The sequence below is a fragment of the Toxorhynchites rutilus genome, unplaced genomic scaffold (assembly GCF_029784135.1).
Source record: "Toxorhynchites rutilus septentrionalis strain SRP unplaced genomic scaffold, ASM2978413v1 HiC_scaffold_4, whole genome shotgun sequence".
Lineage (NCBI taxonomy): Eukaryota > Metazoa > Arthropoda > Insecta > Diptera > Culicidae > Toxorhynchites > Toxorhynchites rutilus.
The window spans coordinates 246,688-263,001 of NW_026599982.1; the positions used below are offsets into that span (position 1 = coordinate 246,688).

The following is a 16,314-nucleotide window of genomic DNA, read 5'->3' on the forward strand; positions in this document are numbered from 1 at the left end:
TCGCTCGTGATCAGTCTGTCTCTTTCACGCTACAAGCAAATAATTCCCCTTCTACTTTCTTCCGTGCTGTTTTCATATACCGCTCCCCTAACCAACTTAGTGGCGAAACGGCCTCACCTAGTACCATAGACCCGTCTTGATAGCAAGTATGCTGTGCCATTTGACAGTGGGGATTGTCAAAGTCCCACGATTTAGAAGAAGAAGAAGAAGTCGAACGGGTTACAAAATGCATTATTTTGCCAATTTCAACCCGTTCGGGATCCGGAATAGAGGTGAATTCCTTAATATTTTCCTTCGTTGATCGTATTGTTGTGAACCTATTCACGTTGGAGAGCATATTCGAACATATTCGTTGGCCGAGGCATTTTGATGTAATGTAATACTTTTCCGTTTACTATTTTTGAAAGCATAGGCAGCCGTGGCAGAGTTCCGAGCTCTGCAATACAATTTTCTTACCCAATGTTAAAGTTGCTTAAACTTACATTATACACCCATTAAACGTAAAAATAATAATTGTATTGATATCAATAAAATTTTATTCTATTGATTTTCATGACTGAAACGCTATGACTAAGGAATAACATTTTATTGAGTAGTTTTTATAGCTGTTTCGATGATGTTGTCTGGCATCAGTGTCGAAAAAATAACGAATTTCACCAAACAAACAAAACCATGGTCGAAGATTGAAAAATGAAAATTTAACTTTCAGAGCACTTGCTCGAGTTTTGATGGGAAGTGTGCGAAAACGATCATTTTCTTCACACTGTTTCGCAAAATTATTGATTTTCGGGCGAGTGATGAGGGAGGGACATGAAAGAAATGAGCGCCATTGTGGCAGCCATTTGTTGCTAGCTTCCACTTTAACCTTAATATATAGAAAACATATTGGAAACGGAAAAAGTAATTTTCTTTTATAATTTTTAGTTTGTGTTTAATTCAACCCAATGCGAATTTTAATTGGACTAACAACACCTACACTATACTATATGTAGAGCATATGGGAAGTCACTTTTTCTAATATTTCTTCACTTCTACAATTTTTCTCGCCGCTTAACCAAACGACCCGTTCTCGAGCGGAAAAACAGCTTGGTTTTTTATTTATGAAAATTGAAATAAATCGTTTCACATATCAAGTAATTTTCACCACAACACAAAATTTACACTTACACTTGTGATCATTTTTTCAATTAGATCAATTAGAACTGAGTGGATTTCCGAGCGGTGCTCGCTTATATACCGATTGGTGATTTCAATAGCCTGTTTTGAAAGCAATTTTAAGACTATTGAAACAAGTTTTTGGATCAAAAAGTGACAAGTATAGAACGCGTAGACATTTTATCTTTCGAATGAAGTGTTTATCATACCATTTCGTTCAGTTGTTTAGGAGCTATTAACGCTCAAAATCTCGGTCTCCGGCGTAACGCTTTCGTTTTCGAAACTTTGATTTTACACCCTGGTATAGAAATGAAAGACGTAGTTCTACGTCAAAACTTCGTTGCTTCGGGTTGATGAACAACTGTATGCTTCACCCAAACTACTTTATTGAAGATCGATATTTATTTACTTCACGTTTACTGCCGAACTTTTAATATGAACGTGAACAAAATCATCCGTGAAATGATCGTACTATTCCACCACCTGTTCAAGTTCACGTTAACGGGAACTCTAAACCAGCATTAATTAGCTGCAAGCAATTGCACCGCGGCCTAACGTAGGTGTCGCATAAACTGATGTAGCTTTGCATAAATTCGTCAGATCTGTCGAATAAGATGTAACTTACTGTATCTGGAAATTTTCACATCATAAGTGAACATTTTAGAAAAACAACTAAAAAACATCCATTTCGAACAATTAGCAAAATTTATCACACGAATGAAGAATTTTTTGGGTCCCAATGAATTGTATAAACAAAACAGAAGAAAAATATGCGTTAGTTTATAGTATAAATTACCTGAATGGCAATTTTTGCGACTAGGTGAGGTTTCCCGGCTAGAGTTTTTACTTTCCGCCGAAGTTTGAGACATCACTTTTAGGGTTTCCATAAGATCTTAAAACAGATTGCAATGATGTTTATACTTCTTTATATTCCATCACAGTTTCTAACCAGCACTTTCTTATGAGGCACAGTTTTTATAGTATTATTCTCAACCAAGAAAAACAAAAAATGTAATGAATGACCGGTAAGCAATGAATTTAATAAGTGTTGATAACTTGAATATTCATATTAAAAGCAAAACAGTTTTCTCGAAGTGAACCACAAAGCGCTTTTGTTTATCCTTATGACGTTTGTGACTTATGGTACACTCAGAGAAAAGATATAGCGAAATTGTCTTTGAATATGAATTAGTTTCAACCAAGGTGCGTAGAAGTATTCCTAAGGTGGGTCAACTTGCTAAAACCACTCTTCAGCTATCTTGGAAGTCTACTGTTTTGTTTGTAAACAAAACACAATACGCTTGTGCCCAAGTTTCTGTTTTCATATACCGCTCCCCTAACCAACTTAGTGAAGAAACGGCCTCACCTAGTACCATAGACCCGTCTTGGTTTCAATCAAGATGTGTGGAATAAAGGTGTGACCGTGTCGTCAATAAGTGCGCAGGGGAAACGGTATAAATATACAGAGGACTGTGGAAAGGGATTTGACTGCAAATAGAGATGTCTAAATTTTTCGTTTATTCAATTGTCGATTAATCGTGGGGTCATTTTTAAATATTCGATTCATTCGAATAATTGTTTTTCAGTATTCGATTAACCGAGCGAATATTTATTTCTTGTAATCAAAAAGAACAGATATATTTGTAATAAAAAAGTATGATGTCATAATTTTAAAAGTTACATTAAATATAATTTTGAAATAAACATGGTGCAGAATAATTGTTTTTGAATGAAATGGTATTTTAGTATATTGATAAATTTACCATTTCATGATTTTTTGAGGATGATTGAAAAAAAAGTACACAATGAGAATGATGCACAATGTTATTATTGTACCAACATATTTTTTTTTCTGTTCAAAATTACCTGTTCTTTGAATGTTGAATGAAATAGCTCATTTGTTTGAATATTTCTGCTTGGTCCTAATAGCTACTAGTTCAAAAGAGGTACATTTATAGAATCATTGACCACTAGTATGGTATATTTTCCTCGGCACTCTGAATTTGAATACTACTATTTTAGAACGGGAGCACCTTCTCTAAGTCCGCATTTTACTCCTGCAGACCCTGAATTCTTCTTCCCAGTCTCCTCCACCACCAGGGAATCATTTTTATGGTTCAACCGTAAAAGATTTAGCATATCCGAAAAAAATCGACGAAACACCATGACGGTTAACACTCCTATACTCGCGCATAGGTCTGAGAGACCAAGAAATCAATAATTCGTTCATTTCTCAGAAAACATCAACACTACGACATTGCGATTCTCTCTAGCTTCGTCATTCGTTGTTCATCATCGTTTGGCGTATCATATAAGTTGGTACGAGTGCTCCCGTGGCCGAGTGGTTAGCGTCATAACTAACATGCCGGGTGTTCGGGGGTTCGATTCCCGTTCTGGTCGGGAGAATTTTTCGTCAAAAAAATTTCCTCCGACTTGCACTGTGATCACCCGTATTCTAGAGCTTGCCACTCAGAATGCATTCAAGGCGTGTTATTTGGCATCGAAATCTCAACTAAGTACTAATAAAAATGACGCAAGTAATACTACGTTGAGACGGCGAAGTTCCCCTAGGAACGTTAGTGCCATTGAAGAAGAAGAAGAAGTTTTCAAACCGAAGCTATATATTTTCAATTTCATGTTTTTTTTTTCAATTCCGCGAAACATTCATATACTTCCTCATCAGAAAAAAAATCTGGGGGAAGCTGGGGCGATGCATGAATAAGGTAAACATGAAATCTTCTAGTGAGGGCGAATTGAGCAAAAAGGTTTTTCGTTGCTTTCAATCCATTGCATGGCCTATTGCGTGTACGAGTTATCGTAATTGTTTGTACGATTGATTGTGAGTGAAGATCGCTGCTGATTTTTTTCTCTGAATGAACATCATGAAAAATGTTCTTACATGGAACCTATGTGTTGTCCAAACAGAAAATATGAAAAATTGCACATATTTTGTGCAAGCAATTTAAAACTTCTTTAAGGGCGACTAATCTGATAGAGAATAGCTGGTCTCATACAAACTAATGTCGTATCCAGATGACACCATTCCACCGTCAACGCGAAAACGCAAGGCGTGAGTACTTTCACTCGCATCGGTTTCTGTTCTGCTTTCGCATGGAACAGTCATGAAAAATTGTTTGCGTATGAATGCGTCCGAGCGAAGTAATATTCGCACCCATTTACGCATTCGGCTTGGTGTTCCCGTGATGTAATCCAATACCATCAGTTTGGCTTGGTGTTCCCGTGATGTAATGGATCCAAAAATGGTCCAGTCGGTAATTTTTCCGATCATAGAGAACAAACTCATTGCACCACTGATACGCTCAAAATATTTCAAAAATCCAAATATATAACAATCCAATCAATTTTAGATCGGACCAATGACGGAGAGGTCAAGAGAGAACGCGGTTTTGGTCATAGAATACGTCAACGGCGATCGCTTCATAAGTTTTCCAACCAGTGCTTTAAACAATCTTTGGTTTTTAAATTACAACATACGAATCAACAAATTAGAAGAATAAAAAAAATTGATTGTTCTATTGTACATACCTTTCAATTCATCGACAACAGACGTGCTTTCATTGCTAGACAACGTATTTCCAGTATCAGAATTCTTTTGTTTTGAGCCTGTTTGTTGTGAAGGAACGTCATTTCGAATGGCTGAATTTTGTGAGATATCGTCTAAAGATTTCTGGATGCAATCACCTGAAAATATACATGAGGGTAAAAAAGTATTACCAAAAAAGTAATAACCAAAATGAGCTGTAAAATCTTTCAGTGCAATATACAAAGTTTGGAAAAGAATAAATCAGAGCTAGTCAGAGTATTAGTTAAAGAAAAGTATACAGTTGGAATAATTTCTGAATGTTGGACGAAACAACAATATGAAAATAGTAAATACAAAATTCCGAGATACAACAATTACTATAGTTCAAGGTTAGATGGATACGGTGGTTCCATGATCGTAATCCATGAGGCAGTCAAAAATAGACCAATCGTAGTAGACTCTACGGAGGATATACAATGTGTAGGCAGGTATATGACCAAAATGGATGTAGTAATATTTTCAATATATGTTTCACCAAGTGCATCGGTCAACGAATTCAAAGAATTCCTGACAAAGTTATTCAAAAGCGTAGAAAAGTACAAAAAGGTTCTAATAGGCGGTGATTTGAACTCACATCATCATCTATGGGATCGTCACCACTCGGACGCGAAAGGGAGAATCCTTTTCGACTTTATCAATGACGAGGATATAATCCTGCTGAACAATGGTGAACCAACATACATACCAGCGGAGCTCAACAAAAAATCATCCACGATCGATCTGGTTATGGTCTCCCCAGCACTATACCATGATACGAAAATGGAGATTCTGCAGTACGGGATTGGCAGCAGACACCTTGTCATCCACATCACAATCAAGACTGAACAAAAAACCACAAACAAATACTTTATCAACCGGAAACAAGTGACGGAACAATTAGGAAATTTGGACACAAAGCAAGTATACGGATGGGCCGAACTACAACAGATAGCACGAAAAATCCAGAAAAAAGCGAAGCAGAAGAACCGGTACGAACCGAAGTTTTGGTGGAGTGCAGAAGTGGAAGAAGCATGGAGAAGCAAAAACGAAGCTAGGACCAAATTCAACAACAGTGGCAATCTAGAGGATTTAATGGAGATGAAAAGGAGAGAAAGTTTGTTCACAAGGTGCAAACACAAACTCATGAGGGAGAAATTTCAAGAATACGTCAATGAGATCGACCCAAGCACGAGCAGTAAAGAGTTATGGAAGAAGATTAACGGACTAACGGGCAAAAAGAAGAAAATGAACCAGCCCTCGGTCGTACATGAAGACGAAGAAGCCGCAATCCAATTCCTGAATGCCAATTTCCCAAGTGGGGACGACTACGGTGACTGTCTCTACAAGGAGGTCACGTACGACATTTTGAGCGTGGAAAAATGGAACGAAATTCTACATAAGAAGAAGAAGCCATCTGCAGCAGGCCCAGATGGCCTTAGCTACGAAATGTTAAGAAGTATAAAACCAGATGTTCGAGATAGCGTGATTTACGACCTCAACAGAATGTGGAAAAATGGTAGAGCTGATTTAGCGTTGAACAAAATAAAAGTAATTGCTATACCAAAACCGGGACGGAACCCAGAAATAATCAGCAACCTACGACCGATTTCCATGCTTTACTGCCCTTTGAAGATTATTAACTCGGCAGTACTAGGTGAACTCAATCAATTTATCCAGAAGAAGCGTGTGTTGCCGAATACATCATTTGGTTTCCGAAGACATAACTCTACCACAACATGCTTGAGCTACGTCACGAACCACATTAACGCTATCAAAAGAGAAGGTAAAGTAGCAGGTGCGATCTTCATTGATATGTCAAATGCGTACAACACCGTAAAAACAGGAACTCTGGAACAAATCCTCTTTGAATACGGTACTCCAATCGAATTTATCAAATGGATTGTGAACTTCCTTAAGGATAGAACAATCCAAATACAGGTAGGAACGAGGACAGTTGAAAGGACCGTCAGAGATGGACTTCCTCAAGGAGACGTTTTGTCCCCTGTATTGTTCAACATCTATACGGCACAGCTACACAATGGAATAACGGAAGGAGTAGTTCTGGTGCAATACGCCGACGACTTCATGGAGATAATCAAAGGTAAAAACTTCGAAGACGTTCAAAACCGCGGCCAGATCTTTTTGAACGAATTCAAGAGTAAAACTGAAAATTTGAACCTGAAAATAAATGAAATCAAAACAAAAGTCATGTTATTCCAGCTCAATAAAAAAGTTTTGAAGCTAAAGATAGGACACACAGAATTGGAATCGGTGAACATGTACAAATACCTTGGGGTTACACTCGATCGTTCATTAACTTATGGAGCACATATAAGGGAGATTAAGAGTTGCTCCACTGACAGGATTAACATGCTGAAGGTCGTGAGCAGTACACGAAATGGAGGACACCCTCAAACCCTAAACATACTGTACAACGCAATAGTTCGGAGCTACCTGGAATATGGGGTTTCGATATACGCAAACTCTTCAAAAACGAACCTGGAAAAACTCACGGTCACGAATAACGTTTGTTTGAGAAAAATAACGGGTTGTTCAAAAACAACACCAATTAACACTCTCTGCGCTATAGCTGTCAACCACCCTTGCAATTTCATCGGAAGTTAACAACGGCAAAGGAAATAGTTAGACACGCACAGTACTCAACACCAGTCTGGAGGCAGTTAATTGCCCACAACGACATACCAGCAGATAAGCAAACTTACCAAGAAGCGGAAGTTCGAGGAGTACAAGGATGTTTTCAGCGAGATCTCACAAGTTGTATGGGTTCAATCAGAAATTGATGATCAACCATGGACTAAAAGAAATACATCAGCCAGAATCTTGAAGCAACTGGGAAAAATTCACGGACAATACAAGTTCCACCGGAAGATCTATACGGATGCTTCGAAGGACAACGATCACTGTGGCATTGGAATCTACGATGACTACAGCAAGAGGATGATCAGCAGGAAACTAAATCACTCTGTATGTACGATGTCGGCTGAGCTGGAAGCGATTGGAGAAGCTCTACGGTATTTGAAGAGGAACCAGCTCAATAATGCTGTTATTCTTACTGATTCGGATGTGAGTTCATCAGAGGGCAACTAGATGCAACAGAAAGGGACGAAATCATTCAGGAAATCCTGGAAACAGCCATAACAACCAACTCCTGTATTCAGTGGATTCCGGGGCACGTGAACCTGGAAGGCAACGAGATAGCTGATAGTCTGGCTAAAGCCGGGCTCCAGTCGAACGAGGTGATCCACAATCGGTTTTTACCACACGATGCAATCAACTGGATCAAGAACGACGTCACTGAAAAAATACAACAATGGTATGTAAACTACACTCAAGAATTTGGCAGAAGTATATACTAAGGTGGGCCAACTTGCTATAACCACTCTTCAGCCATCTTGAAAGTCTACTGTGTTTTGTTTGTAAACGAAACACAATACGCTATTGCCGAAGCTCGCTCGTGATCAGTCTGTCTCTTTCACGCTACAAGCAAATAATTCCCCTTCTACTTTCTTCCGTGCTGTTTTCATATACCGCTCCCCTAACCAACTTAGTGGCGAAACGGCCTCACCTAGTACCATAGACCCGTCTTGATAGCAAGTATGCTGTGCCATTTGACAGTGGGGATTGTCAAAGTCCCACGATTTAGAAGAAGAAGAAGAAGTCGAACGGGTTACAAAATGCATTATTTTGCCAATTTCAACCCGTTCGGGATCCGGAATAGAGGTGAATTCCTTAATATTTTCCTTCGTTGATCGTATTGTTGTGAACCTATTCACGTTGGAGAGCATATTCGAACATATTCGTTGGCCGAGGCATTTTGATGTAATGTAATACTTTTCCGTTTACTATTTTTGAAAGCATAGGCAGCCGTGGCAGAGTTCCGAGCTCTGCAATACAATTTTCTTACCCAATGTTAAAGTTGCTTAAACTTACATTATACACCCATTAAACGTAAAAATAATAATTGTATTGATATCAATAAAATTTTATTCTATTGATTTTCATGACATGAAACGCTATGACTAAGGAATAACATTTTATTGAGTAGTTTTTATAGCTGTTTCGATGATGTTGTCTGGCATCAGTGTCGAAAAAATAACGAATTTCACCAAACAAACAAAACCATGGTCGAAGATTGAAAAATGAAAATTTAACTTTCAGAGCACTTGCTCGAGTTTTGATGGGAAGTGTGCGAAAACGATCATTTTCTTCACACTGTTTCGCAAAATTATTGATTTTCGGGCGAGTGATGAGGGAGGGACATGAAAGAAATGAGCGCCATTGTGGCAGCCATTTGTTGCTAGCTTCCACTTTAACCTTAATATAGAGAAAACATATTGGAAACGGAAAAAGTAATTTTCTTTTATAATTTTTAGTTTGTGTTTAATTCAACCCAATGCGAATTTTAATTGGACTAACAACACCTACACTATACTATATGTAGAGCATATGGGAAGTCACTTTTTCTAATATTTCTTCACTTCTACAATTTTTCTCGCCGCTTAACCAAACGACCCGTTCTCGAGCGGAAAAACAGCTTGGTTTTTTATTTATGAAAATTGAAATAAATCGTTTCACATATCAAGTAATTTTCACCACAACACAAAATTTACACTTACACTTGTGATCATTTTTTCAATTAGATCAATTAGAACTGAGTGGATTTCCGAGCGGTGCTCGCTTATATACCGATTGGTGATTTCAATAGCCTGTTTTGAAAGCAATTTTAAGACTATTGAAACAAGTTTTTGGATCAAAAAGTGACAAGTATAGAACGCGTAGACATTTTATCTTTCGAATGAAGTGTTTATCATACCATTTCGTTCAGTTGTTTAGGAGCTATTAACGCTCAAAATCTCGGTCTCCGGCGTAACGCTTTCGTTTTCGAAACTTTGATTTTACACCCCGGTATAGAAATGAAAGACGTAGTTCTACGTCAAAACTTCGTTGCTTCGGGTTGATGAACAACTGTATGCTTCACCCAAACTACTTTATTGAAGATCGATATTTATTTACTTCACGTTTACTGCCGAACTTTTAATATGAACGTGAACGTGAACGTGAACAAAATCATCCGTGAAATGATCGTACTATTCCACCACCTGTTCAAGTTCACGTTAACGGGAACTCTAAACCAGCATTAATGAGCTACAAGCAATTGCACCGCGGCCTAACGTAGGTGTCGCATAAACTGATGTAGCTTTGCATAAATTCGTCAGATCTGTCGAATAAGATGTAACTTACTGTATCTGGAAATTTTCACATCATAATTGAACATTTTAGAAAAACAACTAAAAAACATCCATTTCGAACAATTAGCAAAATTTATCACACGAATGAAGAATTTTTTGGGTCCCAATGAATTGTATAAACAAAACAGAAGAAAAATATGCGTTAGTTTATAGTATAAATTACCTGAATGGCAATTTTTGCGACTAGGTGAGGTTTCCCGGCTAGAGTTTTTACTTTCCGCCGAAGTTTGAGACATCACTTTTAGGGTTTCCATAAGATCTTAAAACAGATTGCAATGATGTTTATACTTCTTTATATTCCATCACAGTTTCTAACCAGCACTTTCTTATGAGGCACAGTTTTTATAGTATTATTCTCAACCAAGAAAAACAAAAAATGTAATGAATGACCGGTAAGCAATGAATTTAATAAGTGTTGATAACTTGAATATTCATATTAAAAGCAAAACAGTTTTCTCGAAGTGAACCACAAAGCGCTTTTGTTTATCCTTATGACGTTTGTGACTTATGGTACACTCAGAGAAAAGATATAGCGAAATTATCTTTGAATATGAATTAGTTTCAACCAAGGTGCGTAGAAGTATTCCTAAGGTGGGTCAACTTGCTAAAACCACTCTTCAGCTATCTTGGAAGTCTACTGTTTTGTTTGTAAACAAAACACAATACGCTTGTGCCCAAGCTCGCTCGTGATCAGTCTGTCTCTTTCACACTTCAAGGAAAAAATTCCCCTTCTGCTTTCTTCCGTACTGTTTTCATATACCGCTCCCCTAACCAACTTAGTGAAGAAACGGCCTCACCTAGTACCATAGACCCGTCTTGGTTTCAACCAAGATGTGTGGAATAAAGGTGTGACCGTGTCGTCAATAAGTGCGCAGGGGAAACGGTATAAATATACAGAGGACTGTGGAAAGGGATTTGACTGCAAATAGAGATGTCTAAATTTTTCGTTTATTCAATTGTCGATTAATCGTGGGGTCATTTTTAAATATTCGATTCATTCGAATAATTGTTTTTCAGTATTCGATTAACCGAGCGAATATTTATTTCTTGTTATCAAAAAGAACAGATATATTTGTAATAAAAAAGTATGATGTCATAATTTTAAAAGTTACATTAAATATAATTTTGAAATAAACATGGTGCAGAATAATTGTTTTTGAATGAAATGGTATTTTAGTATATTGATAAATTTACCATTTCATGATTTTTTGAGGAAAACAGGAAGTGGGTTATATCAATGGTATAACCGCAAGGGTGACGTAGGACTATCGTTGATTTAGAGATCATTTGTATGAAGTTGAATCTGAATTCATTCTGAATGAATGAATATTTGGAGAACTTCGAAAACGAGAGCGTTACGTTGGAGGCACAAGGTTTTATACATCCAATATTGGATACGGAAATATCCTACTGATGAGGAAGAATAATCTTCAGAAGCTATCCTGTTGATTGCGATTGATTGAAAAATCACAAAACCTAATGTATTTGGTCACAGTGTTACATGGATAGAAAACATTAAAATAAACTCTTTCATATGAATGTAATTTTAAATTCCCAGAGGAACTGGCAGATTATTTTCAGTAACGATTAGATATTTCCACATTTTCCTCGATACTGGAAGCCCACCAGTGGTTAATGCTAACTCGATAACCATCTGTTAATAGCACTTGATTGAAACATATTTGGTCACAGTGTTACATGGATAGAAAACATTCAAATAAACTCTTTCACATGAATGTATTTTTAAATTCCTAGAGGAACTGGCAGATTATTTTCCGGATCTTTCTCGATTCAAACGGAAATAATTCCGTGCGTGTATGTGTGTGTGTGTGTAGCGGCTGCTTCGAGATCTTCCCGGGGAACCGTTTGTAGCATCACTCTCCTCCTGATGGATTCCCTTCTGGCCTAAGGTGCACAAACAGGCTCTTGGTGACACCGTTCATCCGCGCTCTCATGATAAATGAAGAGCTTCACCACAACAGCGACAACATGCTCCAATCGCTGTTCAATTAGAACTGAGTGGATTTCCGAGCGGCGCTCGCTTATATACCGATTGGTGATTTCAATAGCCTATTTTGAAAGCAAATTTAAGACTATTGAAACAAGTTTTTGGATCAGAAAGTAACAAGTATAGAACGCGTAGACATTTTATCTTTCGAATGAAGTGTTTATCATACCATTTCGTTCAGTTGTTTAGGAGCTATTAACACTCAAAATCTCGGTCTCCGGCGTAACGCTTTCGTTTTCGAAACTTTGATTTTACACCCCGGTATAGAAATGAAAGACGTAGTCCTACGTCAAAAAAGTACACAATGAGAATGATGCACATTGTTATTATTGTACCAACATAATTTTTTTTCTGTTCAAAATTACCTGTTCTTTGAATGTTGAATGAAATAGCTCATTTGTTTGAATATTTCTGCTTGGTCCTAATAGCTACTAGTTCAAAAAAGGTACATTTATAGAATCATTGACCACTAGTATGGTATATTTTCCTCGGCACTCTGAATTTGAATACTACTATTTTAGAACGGGAGCACCTTCTCTAAGTCCGCATTTTACTCCTGCAGACCCTGAATTCTTCTTCCCAGTCTCCTCCACCACCAGGGAATCATTTTTATGGTTCAACCGTAAAAGATTTAGCATATCCGAAAAAATTCGACGAAACACCATGACGGTTAACACTCCTATACTCGCGCATAGGTCTGAGAGACCAAGAAATCAATAATTCGTTCATTTCTCAGAAAACATCAACACTACGACATTGCGATTCTCTCTAGCTTCGTCATTCGTTGTTCATCATCGTTTGGCGTATCATATAAATTGGTACGAGTGCTCCCGTGGCCGAGTGGTTAGCGTCATAACTAACATGCCGGGTGTTCGGGTTCGATTCCCGTTCTGGTCGGGAGAATTTTTCGTCAAAGAAATTTCCTCCGACTTGCACTGTGATCACCCGTATTCTAGAGCTTGCCACTCAGAATGCATTCAAGGCGTGTTATTTGGCATCGAAATCTCAACTAAGTACTAATAAAAATGACGCAAGTAATACTACGTTGAGACGGCGAAGTTCCCCTAGGAACGTTAGTGCCATTGAAGAAGAAGAAGATTTCAAACCGAAGCTATATATTTTCAATTTCATGTTTTTTTTTTCAATTCCGCGAAACATTCATATACTTCCTGATCATCAGAAAAAAAAATCTGGGGGAAGCTGGGGCGATGCATGAATAAGGTAAACATGAAATCTTCTAGTGAGGGCGAATTGAGCAAAAAGGTTTTTCGTTGCTTTCAATCCATTGCATGGCCTATTGCGTGTACGAGTTATCGTAATTGTTTGTACGATTGATTGTGAGTGAAGATCGCTGCTGATTTTTTTCTCTGAATGAACATCATGAAAAATGTTCTTACATGGAACCTATGTGTTGTCCAAACAGAAAATATGAAAAATTGCACATATTTTGTGCAAGCAATTTAAAACTTCTTTAAGGGCGACTAATCTGATAGAGAATAGCTGGTCTCATACAAACTAATGTCGTATCCAGATGACACCATTCCACCGTCAACGCGAAAAGCAGACATACGCAAGGCGTGAGTACTTTCACTCGCATCGGTTTCTGTTCTGCTTTCGCATGGAACAGTCATGAAAAATTGTTTGCGTATGAATGCGTCCGAGCGAAGTAATATTCGCACCCATTTACGCATTCGGCTTGGTGTTCCCGTGATGTAATGGATCCAAAAATGGTCCAGTCGGTAATTTTTCCGATCATAGAGAACAAACTCATTGCACCACTGATACGCTCAAAATATTTCAAAAATCCAAATATATAACAATCCAATCAATTTTAGATCGGAACCAATGACGGAGAGGTCAAGAGAGAACGCGGTTTTGGTCATAGAATACGTCAACGGCGATCGCTTCATAAGTTTTCCAACCAGTGCTTTAAACAATCTTTGGTTTTTAAATTACAACATACGAATCAACAAATTAGAAGAATAAAAAAAAATTGATTGTTCTATTGTACATACCTTTCAATTCATCGACAACAGACGTGCTTTCATTGCTAGACAACGTATTTCCAGTATCAGAATTCTTTTGTTTTGAGCCTGTTTGTTGTGAAGGAACGTCATTTCGAATGGCTGAATATGATATATGATATATGTGAGATATCGTCTAAAGATTTCTGGATGCAATCACCTGAAAATATACATGAGGGTAAAAAAGTATTACCAAAAAAGTAATAACCAAAATGAGCTGTAAAATCTTTCAGTGCAATATACAAAGTTTGGAAAAGAATAAATCAGAGCTAGTCAGAGTATTAGTTAAAGAAAAGTATACAGTTGGAATAATTTCTGAATGTTGGACGAAACAACAATATGAAAATAGTAAATACAAAATTCCGAGATACAACAATTACTATAGTTCAAGGTTAGATGGATACGGTGGTTCCATGATCGTAATCCATGAGGCAGTCAAAAATAGACCAATCGTAGTAGACTCTACGGAGGATATACAATGTGTAGGCAGGTATATGACCAAAATGGATGTAGCAATATTTTCATATATGTTTCACCAAGTGCATCGGTCAACGAATTCAAAGAATTCCTGACAAAGTTATTCAAAAGCGTAGAAAAGTACAAAAAGGTTCTAATAGGCGGTGATTTGAACTCACATCATCATCTATGGGATCGTCACCACTCGGACGCGAAAGGGAGAATCCTTTTCGACTTTATCAATGACGAGGATATAATCCTGCTGAACAATGGTGAACCAACATACATACCAGCGGAGCTCAACAAAAAATCATCCACGATCGATCTGGTTATGGTCTCCCCAGCACTATACCATGATACGAAAATGGAGATTCTGCAGTACGGGATTGGCAGCAGACACCTTGTCATCCACATCACAATCAAGACTGAACAAACAACCACAAACAAATACTTTATCAACCGGAAACAAGTGACGGAACAATTAGGAAATTTGGACACAAAGCAAGTATACGGATGGGCCGAACTACAACAGATAGCACGAAAAATCCAGAAAACAGCGAAGCAGAAGAACCGGTACGAACCGAAGTTTTGGTGGAGTGCAGAAGTGGAAGAAGCATGGAGAAGCAAAAACGAAGCTAGGACCAAATTCAACAACAGTGGCAATCTAGAGGATTTAATGGAGATGAAAAGGAGAGAAAGTTTGTTCACAAGGTGCAAACACAAACTCATGAGGGAGAAATTTCAAGAATACGTCAATGAGATCGACCCAAGCACGAGCAGTAAAGAGTTATGGAAGAAGATTAACGGACTAACGGGCAAAAAGAAGAAAATGAACCAGCCCTCGGTCGTACATGAAGACGAAGAAGCCGCAATCCAATTCCTGAATGCCAATTTCCCAAGTGGGGACGACTACGGTGACTGTCTCTACAAGGAGGTCACGTACGACATTTTGAGCGTGGAAAAATGGAACGAAATTCTACATAAGAAGAAGAAGCCATCTGCAGCAGGCCCAGATGGCCTTAGCTACGAAATGTTAAGAAGTATAAAACCAGATGTTCGAGATAGCGTGATTTACGACCTCAACAGAATGTGGAAAAAATGGTAGAGCTGATTTAGCGTTGAACAAAATAAAAGTAATTGCATTACCAAAACCGGGACGGAACCCAGAAATAATCAGCAACCTACGACCGATTTCCATGCTTTACTGCCCTTTGAAGATTATTAACTCGGCAGTACTAGGTGAACTCAATCAATTTATCCAGAAGAAGCGTGTGTTGCCGAATACATCATTTGGTTTCCGAAGACATAACTCTACCACAACATGCTTGAGCTACGTCACGAACCACATTAACGCTATCAAAAGAGAAGGTAAAGTAGCAGGTGCGATCTTCATTGATATGTCAAATGCGTACAACACCGTAAAAACAGGAACTCTGGAACAAATCCTCTTTGAATACGGTACTCCAATCGAATTTATCAAATGGATTGTGAACTTCCTTAAGGATAGAACAATCCAAATACAGGTAGGAACGAGGACAGTTGAAAGGACCGTCAGAGATGGACTTCCTCAAGGAGACGTTTTGTCCCCTGTATTGTTCAACATCTATACGGCACAGGTACACAATGGAATAACGGAAGGAGTAGTTCTGGTGCAATACGCCGACGACTTCATGGAGATAATCAAAGGTAAAAACTTCGAAGACGTTCAAAACCGCGGCCAGATCTTTTTGAACGAATTCAAGAGTAAAACTGAAAATTTGAACCTGAAAATAAATGAAATCAAAACAAAAGTCATGTTATTCCAGCTCAATAAAAAAG

General features: G+C 38.0%; 1 protein-coding gene across 2 annotated transcripts in view; it reads right to left on the reverse strand.

The window, feature by feature from the left end:
* Positions 1-16,314, reverse strand: part of LOC129782124 (uncharacterized) — a 205,134-nt gene that overhangs the window by 12,568 nt on the left and 176,252 nt on the right. For both annotated transcript variants that reach the window (XM_055789532.1, XM_055789531.1), the window contains exons 14-15: positions 14,032-14,200; positions 4,702-4,857 (exon numbers count right to left, since the gene is read on the reverse strand). The gene's annotated coding sequence lies outside the window, so the exon portion shown is untranslated. The remainder of the gene's footprint in view (positions 1-4,701; positions 4,858-14,031; positions 14,201-16,314) is intronic.